This window comes from Macaca nemestrina, chromosome 7 (genome assembly GCF_043159975.1).
Source record: "Macaca nemestrina isolate mMacNem1 chromosome 7, mMacNem.hap1, whole genome shotgun sequence".
Classification (NCBI taxonomy): Eukaryota; Metazoa; Chordata; class Mammalia; order Primates; family Cercopithecidae; genus Macaca; species Macaca nemestrina.
In genome coordinates this window covers 152,699,273-152,715,630 of record NC_092131.1, presented here as the reverse complement: position 1 = coordinate 152,715,630, position 16,358 = coordinate 152,699,273, and the positions used below count along the sequence as shown (strand labels likewise).

At 34.8% G+C, this 16,358-nt stretch overlaps 2 protein-coding genes across 9 annotated transcripts in view; one reads left to right on the top strand and one right to left on the bottom strand.

Moving 5' to 3' along the window:
- Positions 1–14,824, top strand: part of LOC105490574 (galactokinase 2) — a 275,378-nt gene extending 260,554 nt beyond the window's left edge. The window contains exon 12 of the transcript XR_003019991.2: positions 14,754–14,824. The gene's annotated coding sequence lies outside the window, so the exon portion shown is untranslated. The remainder of the gene's footprint in view (positions 1–14,753) is intronic.
- LOC105490614 (family with sequence similarity 227 member B) overlaps positions 1–16,358 on the bottom strand; it is a 283,260-nt gene that overhangs the window by 88,321 nt on the left and 178,581 nt on the right. The window lies entirely within an intron of this gene.

Here is a 16,358-nt window from a genome sequence, read left to right as displayed (position 1 = left end):
CACTTGGTGCCTTCCCTCTGAAGATCTGTTAGGAGTACGCCAGTCACCTCAGTCCCTCCGTGGCAGCTGTTCCACCTGGCTTTGTCTAGTCCGCCATCTTGCCCTCTCCCCTGTTTTTCAAATTTTAACACTGAGATTCAAATATATATTTAACTAGTTTCTTTACTCTCTGCTGTTTTGTCTCCTCATTAGTACATATATATATGTATGTATTTATATATGAGGTATCATTTATACGCTGTAATTTTCACCTTTAGTTTTGTGAGTTCTGCCAAAAGCACATGATTGTGTAACTGCCCCCACAATCAAGATACAGAACTGTTCCATCACCCAAATAATCCTTTCATGCCCCATTGTTGTCAATCTCTCATCCCCACTACACATCCTCTGGCAATCTGTTTCTGTGCCTATAGTTTTTGCCTTTCTAGAATGTAAAATGGAATCATACAGCATGCAGCCTTTTGGGTCTGGCTTCTTTCACTTAGCATAATGCATTTGAGATTCATGCACATGTTCTACATACTAGTAAATCATTTATTTTTATTGTTGAGTAGCATTTCATCCTTTTTGTTTTGTATCTCACACTTCCTCTTGGAAACATTTTTTATTTTGCCACAGTAATTATTTCAGGGAGGGGTCTATAGTTGGTAAACATTTAAAGTTCTTATTTGCATGAAAATGTTTTTATTTATACTTGCATCTGAATGATATTTTAACTGGTATATATTTTAGCTTAATATCATTTTGCTCAAATCTTTGTAGGTATTCTGTACTTTCTTCCAGCATCGAGTACTGCCTAATGATATCATCTGATGCCAATCTGATTCTAGTTCCTTTATAAGCAACTTGTGCAAATTTTATTTTTAGAAACTTTCAATATTTTCTACTTATTGTTTGAGTTCAGAGATTTCACCGTGACATAGTTCTTTACTCATTATGCTTAGCCATTGGTGGGTCATTTCAACTGATCACTTGAGTTCTTATTCAGTTTTGTGAAGTGTTCATTGCGCTCTCGCTTTTCCGTCATATTTTCTTCCTGGAATTCGTTTTGAAGTGAAGACAAACTATCTAAATTGATCTTCCATATCCTTTAACATTTCTCTATTTTCTACCTCTCTGTTTTTTGTTCTAATTTTGAATGCTGGACATTAAAAATAATTTATTTGCTTTTTAGCCATATTCAGTCTATTACTTAACCATTCTGCCAAATTATTTGTTGTGCTATCATATTCTTGATTCCTAATCCTGTTTTTTTTCCTGCTTCATTTTCTGTCACATTATGCTTTTAAAATAATGCAATATAATTTCAAATAAGCTCCATGGGAGCAAGTAACAGGTGTTGCTGCTGTTGTTTTTTCTGAAGGTGGAGGGGTGGGGTTATATCACCATGGCATTTACTACCACAATTTGGAGTCTGAAACATAGTAGGAGGTGTATAGTGAATATTTTTTAAATGAATGAGTATATAAATTCTAGTAAGAATTTGAAATACATATTTTTTATTTCTTGGATTGCCTTTATGAAGGATCAGTTTTCTTGGTGCCTTCACTTGGATCTTTCTTCTTTTCTCCAAATGTTTGTCATCTTTGGTTCATATGTATTATTAAAGATTAAGTTTAGTATTATGGCTGGCTGGCATGAGAGTCCTCTGGAGATGAGTACTTTTTTTTTCTTAGCAAGTTTCACTTCAGTATTGGAGGGCTTCTTATTTGGGTTCTTTACATGTGAGCTGACCATGTCAACTAGCATATTCCACTTTAAGATGCCACATACTTGAAAAAGTGAAGCATGTTAGGGACACCCTCCCCACCCCCTTTATGAAAATAAATCCTATGTTGAAAGTAATAGTGACTAAAGGCTCAGGCTTCAGATTAGCCCATCTGTATCAATATTCCAATTTATTTCAAACTTTATTAACTTGTGAAAGTTACTTAAACTCTCTTGTGCCTTGTTTCTTCATCTGGAAAATGAGGATAAAGGAGTACTTAAACTCTTTTATTACTGTTCCTTCTCTCTCTCTCTTTCTCTCTCTCTATATGTATATATATATAAAAATAGGAATATATATGTGCCAAAAGAGAGAGAGATATAAACTTAAAACAGTGACTGACACTTAATAAAGGCTCAATAAATGCTGCTGTTGTAATTATTAGTGTTATTACTATTTTCTTCCTGGACAGAACTATCTGTCCTTTAACTTTCTAGCAATGTTTGCTGGAGAACTGATGTCACCTCAAATTTTATTCCACTTCTTTCCCTGTTCTGGCAAACTATAGCTAAGACTAGTTTCATCACTTGCAAAATGAGGATAAAAATAATGCCAACTTAATATGACTGCATTATTTAATTTTATAAAATGCTTAGAAAATTGCCTGGCATGCAGTAAATGCTATGTAAGCCTTTAATATATAAAATAGAGATGTATGCCAGAAGATTAGTCTCTGTTTTCTACTATATTCATCTCAGCTTTTACTGTTTATTAGGATCATTCAGGCTCTAGTATTTCCCTTCTTCTCACTTCTTTTCAGGCTGATGTTCCCACGTGAGTTTCTGCTCAATCTCACCTATAATGCTGCCACTGGAATTATCTAATTATCTTCTTTCAAACTGTAGTCTCACTTCAGATCTTCTAAAGTACCCTATTTATTTTTTACATCCACTCGCCAGCCCTTTAGTCTTCTTCCAGTGGAAATTTGTCCTCTATTATTTTTGTAACATGTGATGGACTCAGAGAAGTTAAACTTGCCTATGTCACACAATTATTAAGAACAAGAATTCAAATGCAGAATGTCTGACTGCAAATCGTTTGAATCCTGACAACTCCTCATAGGTCACGTTGTTTCATACTACCTCTGAACACTGTATATTCTCATAATGCACATAGCTTTATGTTTTGTAAGTAGTTTTCAATAATTTCTCACTAACATCTACTTGTTCTTTCTTAGTAGTTATAATGTTTTTGTCTTCCTTTTTCAGTACATAGGCTTCACTATCACCTCATTTCCATAGCACATAAGTTGTATGTGTCATTTCAATTGTGAACTCTCAGAAATGAATTGCTACTGAAAATAGCACATCATTTTCCATGTTTAGTTTCAAAAATTTCTCATTTTGAAAAGTAGGTTTCCAAATATTGTTTCTTTAAATAGTTACCCATACAGACCTTACCTCCATAAACTTTTATCTTAAAAAAAAAAGGCTGCCAAGTTAGACTACATGAATAGCTCTTTTAAAGTTACTGGATAAAAGTTTAAATTACCAGAAGATGCATCATTATGGGTTATTATTTGAGAATTCTTTGACTTGTATAACATGATGCTACTCTCAGAGGAATACAGATTAGAATGGAAGCCAGATGTGTTTTTCAAGACTAGATTGAAAAAATGAGTAGAAAATTAATATAAGAATGATCTAAGGAGTTTTCTAGAAACCTGAAGCATGGGTATGACAGAAAAAGCATTTGAGTGTGTGTGTGTGTGTGTGTGTGTATCTGTGTGTGGGGGATGTGGGGAGAAAGGGAGTGAAAGTAAGCAAATGAGAGAGGGAGCTAGGAAAAAATTATAACAGTGGAAAATAAAAATGCAGACAAAGGGAAGGAGGATGGATAGGATAAAAAAAAAAGTTGCAGAATTGAAAATAGAACCCCGTAAAAAATTCCCAAATCTTTGTAAATATTTGGTATCACCAAGGTAATAGCACAATATAATTTTATCTGTAAACCAAGGAAGTGAAAAACAGAAAAAAAAGATGATTTCTCATTCTAAAAGGGATAAATTAAGTACTAATGAGATGAGGAACATTGTTGAAAGAAAAGAAGTCCCCTTTAAAATCAAAATATATTCTAGGTATGCTAAAATAATCCAAAAATTTTATATATTTCATTCTTTCTTGTCCACCTTTTTGAGAAATAAAATGAACAATGATATTTTTGATACTTCAGAGTTTGCATTCTGCTTTTATATTTGATGACATTGGAAATAAGGTATATTTATTGTCACAATATGTCAACATGCTGAGTGGCATAAAATGAAATGGAAGGCATAAAGAAGGCAATCAAGGTAAAGGATGAGTACATATAAAAAATTTCATTACCATTTTTGAAGCAGACTTTTACTTAATCCTTTAGTTTTACTAAGAACTAGAATTATCCCCTTTAATTTTATTTATTCAAGGCAAAAATAATAAATATTATCCTAATAAACCATGTATTTTTAGCATAATTTAAAATATGGCAAAAGTTCTTATATTTGGAATCTCTCAATTCAGAATTTGTTACCATTCAAATTGGGTTTTGAGTTCAACCTTGTCTTTTTTGCTTTGCAGACATTTCCAAAATTGTGCAAAAATAATAGGATATATCAATTGTTATGGAGAATTTTAAATATTTTAGAGAGAAAGCAATTTTCAAACATCTTTCAGTACTTTTACATCCTCATTTGCAGATAAGCTAATAAGCTATTTCCATATTATTTTATTGATTCAATTAAACCAGGTGACAGTTTGATTTATTACACATACAGTACTTGGCATTAAGAAGCAATATTTCTTCTAAAACATGCTATAATTTTGTATTTCTACTTATTCAGCAGCTTTCTAAGCTCATGCTACAATGTTTCCAACTTCCAAACTACTTAGGCTAAGAAATCAAAGCTATAATCATGTGTAGCCAAAAAAATTATATTAGAAAAAATCAGTCTTATTTTATTGTTCTTCTGGGCACTGTAAAATGACTAATATAATTTTTGCCAAATTAGCCATTTTTTCTTGGCATTAGACAAGATTTTAGTTTTAACATATTCTTTTTGTTGAGCAATACAGGGTGGTGTTATAATCTGATATGAGCAACTCTGCTACTATGTTTCTCTGCTAACATCCTGCTATGGAAAGAAGTATAGCTTTCAGGAATATGAAAGCAATTTTCTTTCAGGTAAAATAACCAGAGAGGGTACTAAGGATTAAACTTTTTTCAAAATATCAACACTGTTATTCTTACAATTTTTTTTCTCCATGTCACAAGAATTGATTTGAATACTAAGTACATTAACTTATATTTTGGCAACTTTGAAACCCATTTATAGCTGAAATCAAAGAATAAATCAGTTCTAGGTTTTCACAATAAAGTCCCATAATATAGTTTGACTTCTGATCTTTTTCATGTATTACATTACTGGGGCCTATGATATGCTGGTTGTCAGAGACATCCTTAATTAGAAAAATGAGGGAGGATGGCCCTTATTATTTTCATTAAAATGCATAGTTAATAAACACTTTCCTTTTGCACCAGATATCCTTAAAAAGAGATATTGTTTCTACTTCCACACTTGTGTGGAAATTGAATTTCAAGATGCTTCTTGGTTCTCATTCAAAGGAGTAAAAGGTCCAGATCTCTCTGATCCAGAATGAATTGGCCCTTGGGTGATAGCATTTCTCTCAGCCAAACTTTCCAGTTGTCTGATTTTCCCCTCTAATCATGGTCTTCTCCCAGTCTCCCTTAGCTCAGCAAATGACATCACCATTTATCTAGTTACAAATATTGGACATCTGGAATTTAACCTTGACTCCTCTTTGTCTCTTACATTGAATCAGGCTTTGTCCCTGATATGGTTTGGCTCTGTGTCCTCACCCAAATCTCATCTTGAATTGTACTCCCATAATTCCCACATGTTGTGGGAGAGACCTGGTGGGAGATAACTGAATCATGGGAGCAGTTTCCCCCATACTGTTCTCATGGTAGTGAATAAGTCTTACGAGATCTGGTGGTTTTGTAAGAGGTTTCCACTTTTGATTCTCTCTCATTCTCTCTCTTTACCTGCTACCATCTGTGTAAGACCTGCCATGCTCCTCCTTGCCTTCCACCATGATCATGAGGCCTCCCCAGCCATGTGGAACTGTAGGTCGATTAAACCTCTTTCTTTTGTAAATTGCCCAGTTGCTGGTATGAATTTATCAGCAGCATGAGAACAGACTAATACAGTCTCCAACATACATCTACCTACTCCTTTCCATCTCCCCTACCATAATTAGTCTAAGATATCATCTCTGACCTGTATTTCAATCATGGCCTCCTAACCAGTCTCCTTACTTCAACTTTTGCCATCTCCCAAACATTCTCCAAAAAATTTTCGGAATGATTATACCCATTATACTTGCTAATTATAACTTATTATGCTTAGGATCAAAAGTCTTTAATGTTGGTATCAAGGTCTTAGGTACATTGGTCTTGTATTGCCCAACTTTCCCTTTGTTCAGTATGCTCCAGTTATACTACATTTTGGTTTCTAGAACACAACAAGCTCATTTTCACCTCATAACTTTGGCTCTCGTTACCTTTATCTAGAATGCTCTACCTCCACTTTGGATTTCTTTTTATTTATCAGATCTCAGCTTAAATTAAAATTCTACAGAAAGACATTTCGTAATGAGATTTGAAACATCCTTCTCCTTTCTGTGTTATTTGACTTCATAGTAACCTATTTATTTCCTCCTGAAATAGCCATCAGAGTTATTTTTAATGTCTATTATCTGCCCCCTCCTCCAATAATTTAGGCTCTAAGTCAGGCACCTTGCTTATCTTATTGAACAGTATGTCATAGTGCACACTATCTGAATACAGAGTAAGTGCTGATTTAAAATAATTAGCTGAGTTATCAGTTAAATAGGACCAAGGACTTTATTGCATCATTAAAAACTCAATATGTAAAATTTCAAAGGAAATGTCTGATAATTGGTTACATGACTCTTGGGTTCCTCATGCAGACTGAATATATATATGAGAGAGAGAGAGAGAGAGAGAGAGAGAGAAAGAGATGGGGAGATAGTGAGGGAGAGAAGGTAGAGAGGGAGAGAATTTGTGAGGGGAATTTCTTCTCTGTTAGTCCACTGCTCTACCAAAAGGAGAAGTGCTGGGGGTGGGGAGGGAGGGGGGAATCTCCCTACACCCCAAACCAAGTGAGAAAGCCTAGTGTTTGGGGGATATTGAGGATCACAGAGGACATTGGAAATAGTAGTCTGCATACTGGAAAAAGAAGAGTAGAGTTTTATTTAGGAAAAATGGGGATGTCACTGATGACTTTGCGGCAGAGAAATAACATGGTTGCAATTATGTTTTAGAAACATAACAACATTTAAAATGGATTGGGGATTGGGGAGAGAAGATACAAAGAGTTGGATTAGGAGTAGAATTAATGTGAACTATAACAATAACTTGATCTAGGATGTGAAAGTGATAACTGATAGGAAGAAACAGGTGTAGAAGAAGTTGTGGTAGAACTGACATTTTTTGGAATTAATTAGAGGAATAAGGAGGACTCACTATGTTTGAATTGATGTTTAAAACTATGGAAGGAAAAATATAAGTTATAGCTGAGGATAGAAAGAACGTTTAGCTTGAAGAGGAGCTTAAGCAGAAGTATAAACCTCCTTTCTTGTGCGTAAGTTATTGTGATAGCCACCAGTTTTACACAAATACAAATTTTTACTGAATACTTGGCTTTTCATGGATGTAGCTCTATAATTAAGGTGGTGGACTCCATAACTTTCTTTTTCTTCTTTACTATCATAATTACTTTTACTCTGCCTGTTTTTCTCACTTTTGAACATGCTTTGAAAGTTAATGAATTAAAACTTAAGCCAGTTTTGCTACTAACACATTTTGCTACATTGCTACTAACATGAAACATTTTTAAAAGAAAAATTACTATGGCTAGATTTACCCCTCATTTTGCTGCCTTGCTACACAGACAATTCATGTAGAACCAAATAATGACAATTTAGAGCTAACAATGTAATAACCTCAATTGCACAGGGTCTTTGTTTGTCATGATGTTCTTCTTGGGATGAAGCAAAACTCTCTCTGTTAGAACATTTTTCAACATTTAGAATGGCATGAAGCTGTCAAAACTAGGCACCAATGTAAAGCACTGACTCAAGGAAATTGATTATTTCCTAAAGTTAAGCAGTAACTTAAGGGAACTCAAGACAATAAAAAATGAATTATATAATATGCTTTCATTATATAGAAATGTAAAAGTGGAAAAGAAAAAAAAAAACCCAAAATAGTAGCTCCAACTAGAGATTTTGCTCCAGGTCTAAAGTTGTATCACAATTCAGTAAATTCATAATATAATTTTAAGAACTTTAAATTTAGATTAGCATTTCAGATAACTTCTTAGAAATATAAAATTAAAGCATAAATTTTTATAGACTCAGAGATACAAGAGTCAAGTAACTTTCGTAAACTGAGATATTTATATATTTGAGTCACAGGCACACCACAATTTTGAGCATGTGACTCATACTTTGTATCTTATATACAGTTAGTTTTAAAATGTTAGAGCATTATGCCAAGGGTAAGCACAAGTTTACATAATTGAGGATTTACAGGGACCTCAGGCTTGCTCAATTACTTTTGGGATTTTATGCCAGAGTTTAAACTACTGTCTTTGACCAGGCCCATCAGGTTTGGGTTGACATGTCCATACTACAGCCTCCTTTTATATTAATACTTAGAATAAACCCAAACTCCTATTACTGTGACCTACAAAGTTCATTATGATCTGGTCCCTGCCTACCTCTTCAGGTTCATTCATCTCTCACTACTTTTTCCACTTTTCATTCATATTAGCCTTCTTTCAGTTCTTGGAACACACCAAGATCCACCGCCCACCTCACACCCCCCACCAATCTACTTGTTTATGTTTGTTCTCTCACTGGAATGCATGCTCTGTTAGGGCAGAGGTCATTTCCAGAATATTCACCATTGTATCTCCAAAAGGTCAGGACAACATCTGGCACCAAGTATCTATTTGATAAATATTTGTTAGATGGATGAATCAAGGAAATAAGTAAGATTGGTTATATGGCATGACCCAGGGTTCAAGCTGATTTATGGAATGGGGTGGACAGAAGAAAAGAGGAAGATAAATTCATAGTGTAAGGACAGCACTGAGAATGTAGTAGAAATATGTCTTGGACAAAGATGCCCTCTCTCACCACTTCTATTCAACATCGTACCTGAAGTCCTGGTTAGAACTATCAGGCAAGAAAAAGAAATAAAAGGCATCCAAATAGGAAGAGAGGAAGTCAAACTACCCCTGTTTGCAGATGACATGATTTTCTACGTAGAAAACCCTATAGTCTCTGTCCAAAAGCTCTTTGAACTGATAAATAAGTTTAGCAAAGTTTCGGGATTCAAAATCAATGTACAAAAATCACTAGCATTCCTATACACCAACAGTCAAGCTGAAAGCCAAATCAGGAACGCAATCCCATTCACAATTGCCACACACACACACAAATACCTTCCTAGGAATACAACTAACTAGGGAGGTGAAAGATCTCCAAAATGAAAATTATAAAACATTGCTCAAAGAAATCAGAGATGACACAGATGCATGGAAAAACATTCCATGTTCATGGATAGGAGAATCAAGATCATTAAAATGGCCATACTGCTCAAAGCAATTTATAGATTCAATGCTATTCCTATCAAACTACTAATGACATTCTTCACATAACTAAAGAAAACTAGCTTAAAATTCATACGGAACCATAAAAGACCCTGAAGATCCAAGGCAATCCTAGGCCAAAAGAACATAGCTGGTTGGGTGCAGCTGCTCACACCTGCAATCCCAGCATGTTGGGAGTCCCAGGTAGGCAGATTGCTTGAGGCTAGGAGTTTGAGACCAGCCTGGGCAATATGAAAAAATCCTGTCTTTACAAAAAATACAAAACAATAGCCTGGTATGGTGATGCATGCCTGTAGTCCTGGCTACTCAGGAGGCAGAAGGATCACCTGAGCCCAGGAAGTCAAGGCTGCAGTAAGCCATGATTATGCCACTGCACTCCAGCCTGGGTGACTCTCTTAAAAAAATAATAACAAAGCTGGAGGCATCATGCTACCTGACTCCAAACTATACTATAAGGCAACAGTGCTAAAACAGTATGGTACTGGTACAGAAAGAGATACATAGACCAGTGTATCAGAATGAGCCTAGAAATAAGGCTGCATAACCCACAACTATCTGATCTTTGACAAATCTCACAAAAACAAGCAATGAAGAAATAACTCCCCGTTCAATAAACGGTGCTGGGATAACTGGCTAGCCATATGCAGCAGATTGAAGCTGGACCCCTTCCTTACACCACATACAAAAATTAAACTAAAGATGGATTAAAGACTTAAATGTAAAACTTAAAACTATAAAAACCCTGGAAGATAACCTAGTAAATACCATTCTGGACATAGGAACTAGCAAAGATTTCATGACAAACATGCCAAAAGCAATTGCAACAAAAGCAAAAATGGACAAATGAGATCTAATTAAGCTAAAGAGCTCCTGCACAGCAAAGGAAATTATCAACAAAGTAAACAGACAACCTACAGAATAGGAGAAAATTTTTGCAAACAATGCATCTGACAAAGATTTAACATCCAGCATCTATAAGTAGCTTAAACAAATTTACAAGCAAAATCAAACAGCCCCATTAAAAAGTGCGCAAAGGACATGAACAATTTTGAAAGACATACATGTGTCTAAAAAACATATGAAAAAATGCTCAATATCACTAATCATTAGAGAAATGCAAATAAAAAACACAGTGAGATCCTATCTCAGATCAGTCAGAATAGCTATTATTAAAAAGTCAAAAAATAAATGCTGGCAAGCTTGCAGAGAAAAGGGAACACTTATACACTGCTGATAGGAGTGTAAATTAGTTCAACCATTATGAAAAGAAGTGTGGCAATTCCTCAAAGAACTAAAAACACAATTACCATTTAGGATTCTATTACTGGGTATGTACCCAAAGGAATATAAATCATTTTACCATAAAGACACATGCACGTGTGTGTTCATTGCAGCACTATTCACAATAGCAAAGACTGGGAATCAATCTAAATGCCCTCAATGGTAGACTGGATAAAGACAATGTGGTACATATAGACAATGGAATACTTTGCAGCCAATAAAGAGGACAGGATCATGTCCTTTGCAGGAACATGGATGGAGCTGGAAGCCATTATTCTTGGCAAACTAACACAGGAACAGCAAATCAAATACCATATTCTCTCACTTATAAATAGAGCTAAATAGTGAGAACAAATGAACAGAAATAGAGGAACAACAGATACTGGGGTCTACTTGAGGGTGGAGGGAGGGAAGAGGGAGAGGATCAGAAAATATAACTATCAGGTACTATGCTTAGTGCTTCGGTGATAATCTGTACACTGAACCCTTGTGACATGAGTTTAAACTGTATAACACATCTGCACATGTACCCTTGAACCTAAAAGATAAAAAAAAAAAAGAAAAAAAGAAATATGTGTTGGACCACAATTTCAGATATGCAAAGAATAACATATAAATTTATATTTATAAATATAAATAAACTTAGGCATAATTTTGAGAATTCTGCTCTTCCAGTTTGGTAAAAAACTTAACCTCGGTTATTCTTGGGTTTCCCTCTTCTGTTTCAAGATGGGATAGATTTCAAGAGTTTTATGCATGGCCAAAGCTAGGGTATCTGGCTGAGTCATTTGTCTACCCTGATTCCTCTTCTGGGGTATTCACTCACTCTGTTCACATAGTTTCTACAGGTCTGAACTCCCGGCTACTTCCAGAATTATTTTAAAACATGGGAAATATTTATGAGGGGTCCTTATGGACCTATTTGTTCAGACACATGAGGCAGCCCTGATTCTCTGGAGTATTGCTGCCTCTGCTACGTGCTGTGGTGCTGTGGTACAGATACATATACAAGCGTGGCTCCCCAAATATGGGGGCCATAAACTTTTATCTATGCTCCTAGGTCCATGGGACTTTATGATAGTTTCCCTGGGCTGCTTCTCAAATGCACTCTAGTGCTTCCTTTATTTTCAGTGCACTTGGCATGATGTTTTGAAAGGGATTCATGTTTTAACCTAGTCAGGAAGCATTTATGACTTTTTCCCCTCAACCTTTCCTTTCCAATATCTTTTTGAACATATGAAGAACAGAAAAAATGGGATAAATGAACACAACTTAATATTTCATAAGCCCATTCTGCCAATTAAGTTTTGACCACAACAAAACTGGAATTAAGTTTTGACCACAACAGAGGCAGAGTACAATTCTGATCATGTCACTCTTCTGCTTACCATACTATAATGGCTTCCTATTGCTCTTGGAATACAGATCATATGTCTTAATAAAGCACATGGAGATCCTGTCTGCCTCTCCAACCTCTTCATGCACCACAGTCCCTTCTCATTCTCTCTACTAGGACTAAACCTGTGTTTCACTGTCAAAAGGACAGTTTTTTGTTTTTTTTTTTTTTTTTTTGTACAGTGCCTCTTCACCTGGTTAACTCCCACTCATGCTGCAAAGTTGCAGCATTAGTGGAATTTTTTTCAGGGAACGCTTACATATTGCCACTTATTATAGATACTCATGGCACTATGTATCTTTTCTTTGTAGCACTTGTCCATGATGGTTACCTTGTCTCATAAGAAGAGAAATGCAAAGGATAACTACAATTTAATGGCATTTTCACTTGTCAAATTAACAAAACTCCAAATGTTTTGACAATAAATTTTTTGAAATAAACAGGCACTCTTATGTACTGCTGGTGGGATTATAAAACTAGTACAACCTGTGTGGAGGATAAGTTGGCAATAACTTGTTTTTAATACCTTTTGTCCCAGGCAGTCTACTTCTGGAAATTGATCCTATAGATTTATTTTCATAGTATAAAATGATATATTTTATGTCTTTATTCATTACAGCATTTTTTTGGTAATAGAAAACTACTGAAAAAAATTAAATGTTCCTCGATAGGAGGCTGCTCAAATACATTGTGGTATACCCATTCAGCAGAATACCCTGTAGCTATAACAACAACAACAAAAATGTGAGAAGCTTCCTAAATAATGAGATAGGAAGATTTTTCTATTTTTATTAAGTAAAAAAAAAAACAACATACAGAAAAATGCATATGGTGTGCTACCTTTTGTATAAAAAGGGGAAAAGTAAAAAAGTAAACAAGTAAAAATCATATGTATGTCCACACAAACATATGTATCCAGTTTGCCTGTATAAGCATAAGGAAACTCTGAAAAGATACACAAGAAACTAATAAAAAGAATTATCTATATTTTGGGGAAGAAAGAAAACTGAGAGGATATGGAACAAAATAAGATGTAAGAATGCAAAGTAATGAAAATATTTAATTATGTTCCCTTCTACTGATTATATTATACATGATTATGAATGAGGCAAAGTTTTAAAATTAACTATCAAAACATAAAATTCATGAAAACAAAAGTTATTTTCTTTCATTTACTTTTACATGGATAAAGAATATAACGCAGGTTGCTTAAGAAAAGTTAGGTGGCTAATTATTACTTTAACAACTGCCTGCTTTCGCGATACTTTTTGAAATAGATTCTCTCTATTGGTTTAATACATTCTATCCCCAAATCAACTATCCAAGTATTAGGCACTGTTTCCTTTTGAAGGATTACCAGTGTTAGCCTTTACTCCAAAGCACATTTTAAAAAGCCAATATTTAGGAACAGATGCAATAATCTTTTGTTTTAAAAATTTAAAACTCATGAGATGTAGGTATTTCCAATTTAAAATGAAGTTAATTATTATTATTATTATTTATTGAAATGAAGTCTGTTGCCCAGGCTGGAGTGCAGCGGTGTGATCTCAGCTCACTGCAACCTCTGCCTCCCAGACTGAAGTGATTCTCCCACCTCAGCCCCCAGAGGAGCTGGGATTACAGGCGTGCAACTAATTTTTGTATTTTTAGTAGAGATGGGGTTTTGCAATGTTGGTCAGGCTGGTCTCAAACTCCTGACCTCAAGTGATCCTCCTGCCTTGGCCTCCCAAAATGCTGGGATTACAGGCATGAGCCACCGTGCTGGGCCACTTAATTCTTTCAAGTCAGCAATGGTGTGTTAAAAAAGAAAATTCAATCTACAAATAACAAAAGAAAGACAATGGTTCAAAGTATTTCTGTGCTTAGTCTATCACTATAGGTCTATTAAAACAAGAGCAACAAATGGTTGCCAATGTATAACTTAAAATATCCAGAGGGTTACCCCATCTATAGTTACCCAAAGTTATTCTTAGTTCCTGGAGAATTCCTTTAGAAGCATAAGCACAATAAGGACACAGTGAAATCTAAGTTTGGTTCTCCATTATAGCTGTGGTCCTAATGAATTGTGGGCCCATCCTGAATTAATAATTCTCCAATAAGAAAAATGATAATCAAAGAATTTAAACCACTGATATAGTTCCCTTGTTGAGATTAATCTGTTCATTAATATTACTGGGATCATATTTCCAAATTACAGAGTGTAACAGCATCTAATGCACTTTAAGTGCATAGATCACAATTTTATCCTTTTGTTTCCCATTTTACAGTCAATCCTATATAGCAGATATTTAGGAGGAACTAAGCACTCTTTGCTAACAAACTATCCATTTCTTTTAAGTATTTAGCATTTAGTTAGCAAATGTTGACTTCTAACTTACTGATTTCTTGGTTTAAAATCCATGGGATCAGTATGGAACAAATGGATTTAGTAGCTCTTGAGTATCTTTACACTGTAAACTTACTAATGATGACTTTTATTTCTTTAGAAGCAATATCTAAGTCCCAGGAATTCTGAGCCTGCTCATTATTGCTACCTCCGAAACTAGTGGAGTGTGATTCAGAACACAGTAACATTATATTTTCTTTCCTCCTTCTCTTCCTCCTTTTAGAGAATACATGATGGGATGTTTTCAGCTTTCTAGCTTTCAACAGATGCAATTATTAAAGAGTCTGTCCTCCTCTGCTTTAATAAATGTGGAACATTCGACATTTGGCATATAAAGAGTAACTGGGTACATCTGAACTATTCTGTGCTTTTGATTCTGTTCCCTAAAGGGAGAGATACAAAGAGAAATCACATAAACTATAATCCAGTTGAGTAGATTTAATTTCCTTTTCCTATTTGGTCTACATGCACCACCTGGTGGTAAAGTAGTGCATTTCAAGTAGAGAAGAATGTGTGTGTGTGTGTGTGTGTTTTGAGGTGTATATAACATGAAAAAGATAATTTTAATATATTTCTTAACACTGATTTAGATAGACAACATAATTATTCTACACCAAGAATCTAATACAACACTTGAGCACTACTTCATGTATACCAGAACAGGAAGTAAAGGAGAGAACTCATGCTGGAAAGGAAAATAGCTTACTCTTATTTACCTTAGCAATACATCTTATAATTCCATCTCTAAATTAACATTTATTATTACAATATTCTTACTGAGGCAAAATTCAAACACTGATAATCAATGCGAAACAATTTCCTCCTTTTTAATTTTTAAGAATAACAGCTTTTAAAAGTAGGTGCCCTGTTCCTTATATTAATAGTGAAGATAAGTCATAGATCATGGAATTGTAAAGCACCAGAGAGTCATTAGACCAATATACCAATTTTACAAATGTAGCAGCTGAGACTCTGGAACAGCAGGTAACTTGCCCAAAGTCATATCGGTTATTAGTGGTCCAACTCAAATAAGAATCTAGATCTTCTCACTTTCAGCCTAGGAGTACAATACATAAAAATTGTACTTATATTCATATTCAATTAATTGTCTCTGTATGATGTGATAATACTCAACTTATCTACACAGTGCTTTAAGGCACTCATATGTTAGTTAATACATTGTTCTAACATTCTGAGCACAAAGAAGTAATTGAAGAAATGCATGTATCATAAAGCTATGGAAAAGATTTTCTAAGTATTAAAAAACCCTATATATATGTTCAAATGAATAATTTTCCAAGTATAATACAACTTCTACATTGCAAAGAAGATTTAAAAAATTCCCTTTCCCCTTCTAACTGCTTCAGAACCAGAGATCTGTTTCTACAAAGTAGGTACCCACTTGTAGATTTAAGCATAAAACATGTTCATAGCTCCCTCTCATGACCATTGAATACTATACAAGCCTCCTTTTATTCTCGCTGTTGTATTCAACTAACAGCTCACTGGCTAAGTTTTAATTGCTTCCAATGAGGTCAGCAAAGGTATTTATCGAAAAGCCCTGAATAAAAGGCTCACACACACACACACACAAGCACACACGCGCTCACACACAGAGAGAAAATCCTCCTGCCCGTTGATTTATGGAAACAATTATGATTCTGCTGGAGAATTTTTCAGCTGAGAAATAGTTTGTAGCTACAGTAGAAAGGCTCAAGTTGCACAAGGCAGACAACAGACATGGAATTCTTATACATCCAGCTGTTATCAACAAAACAAGTAAGTGACTGTTATTTTGTCTTTAAAAACAATGCTGAATGTTTTCTAA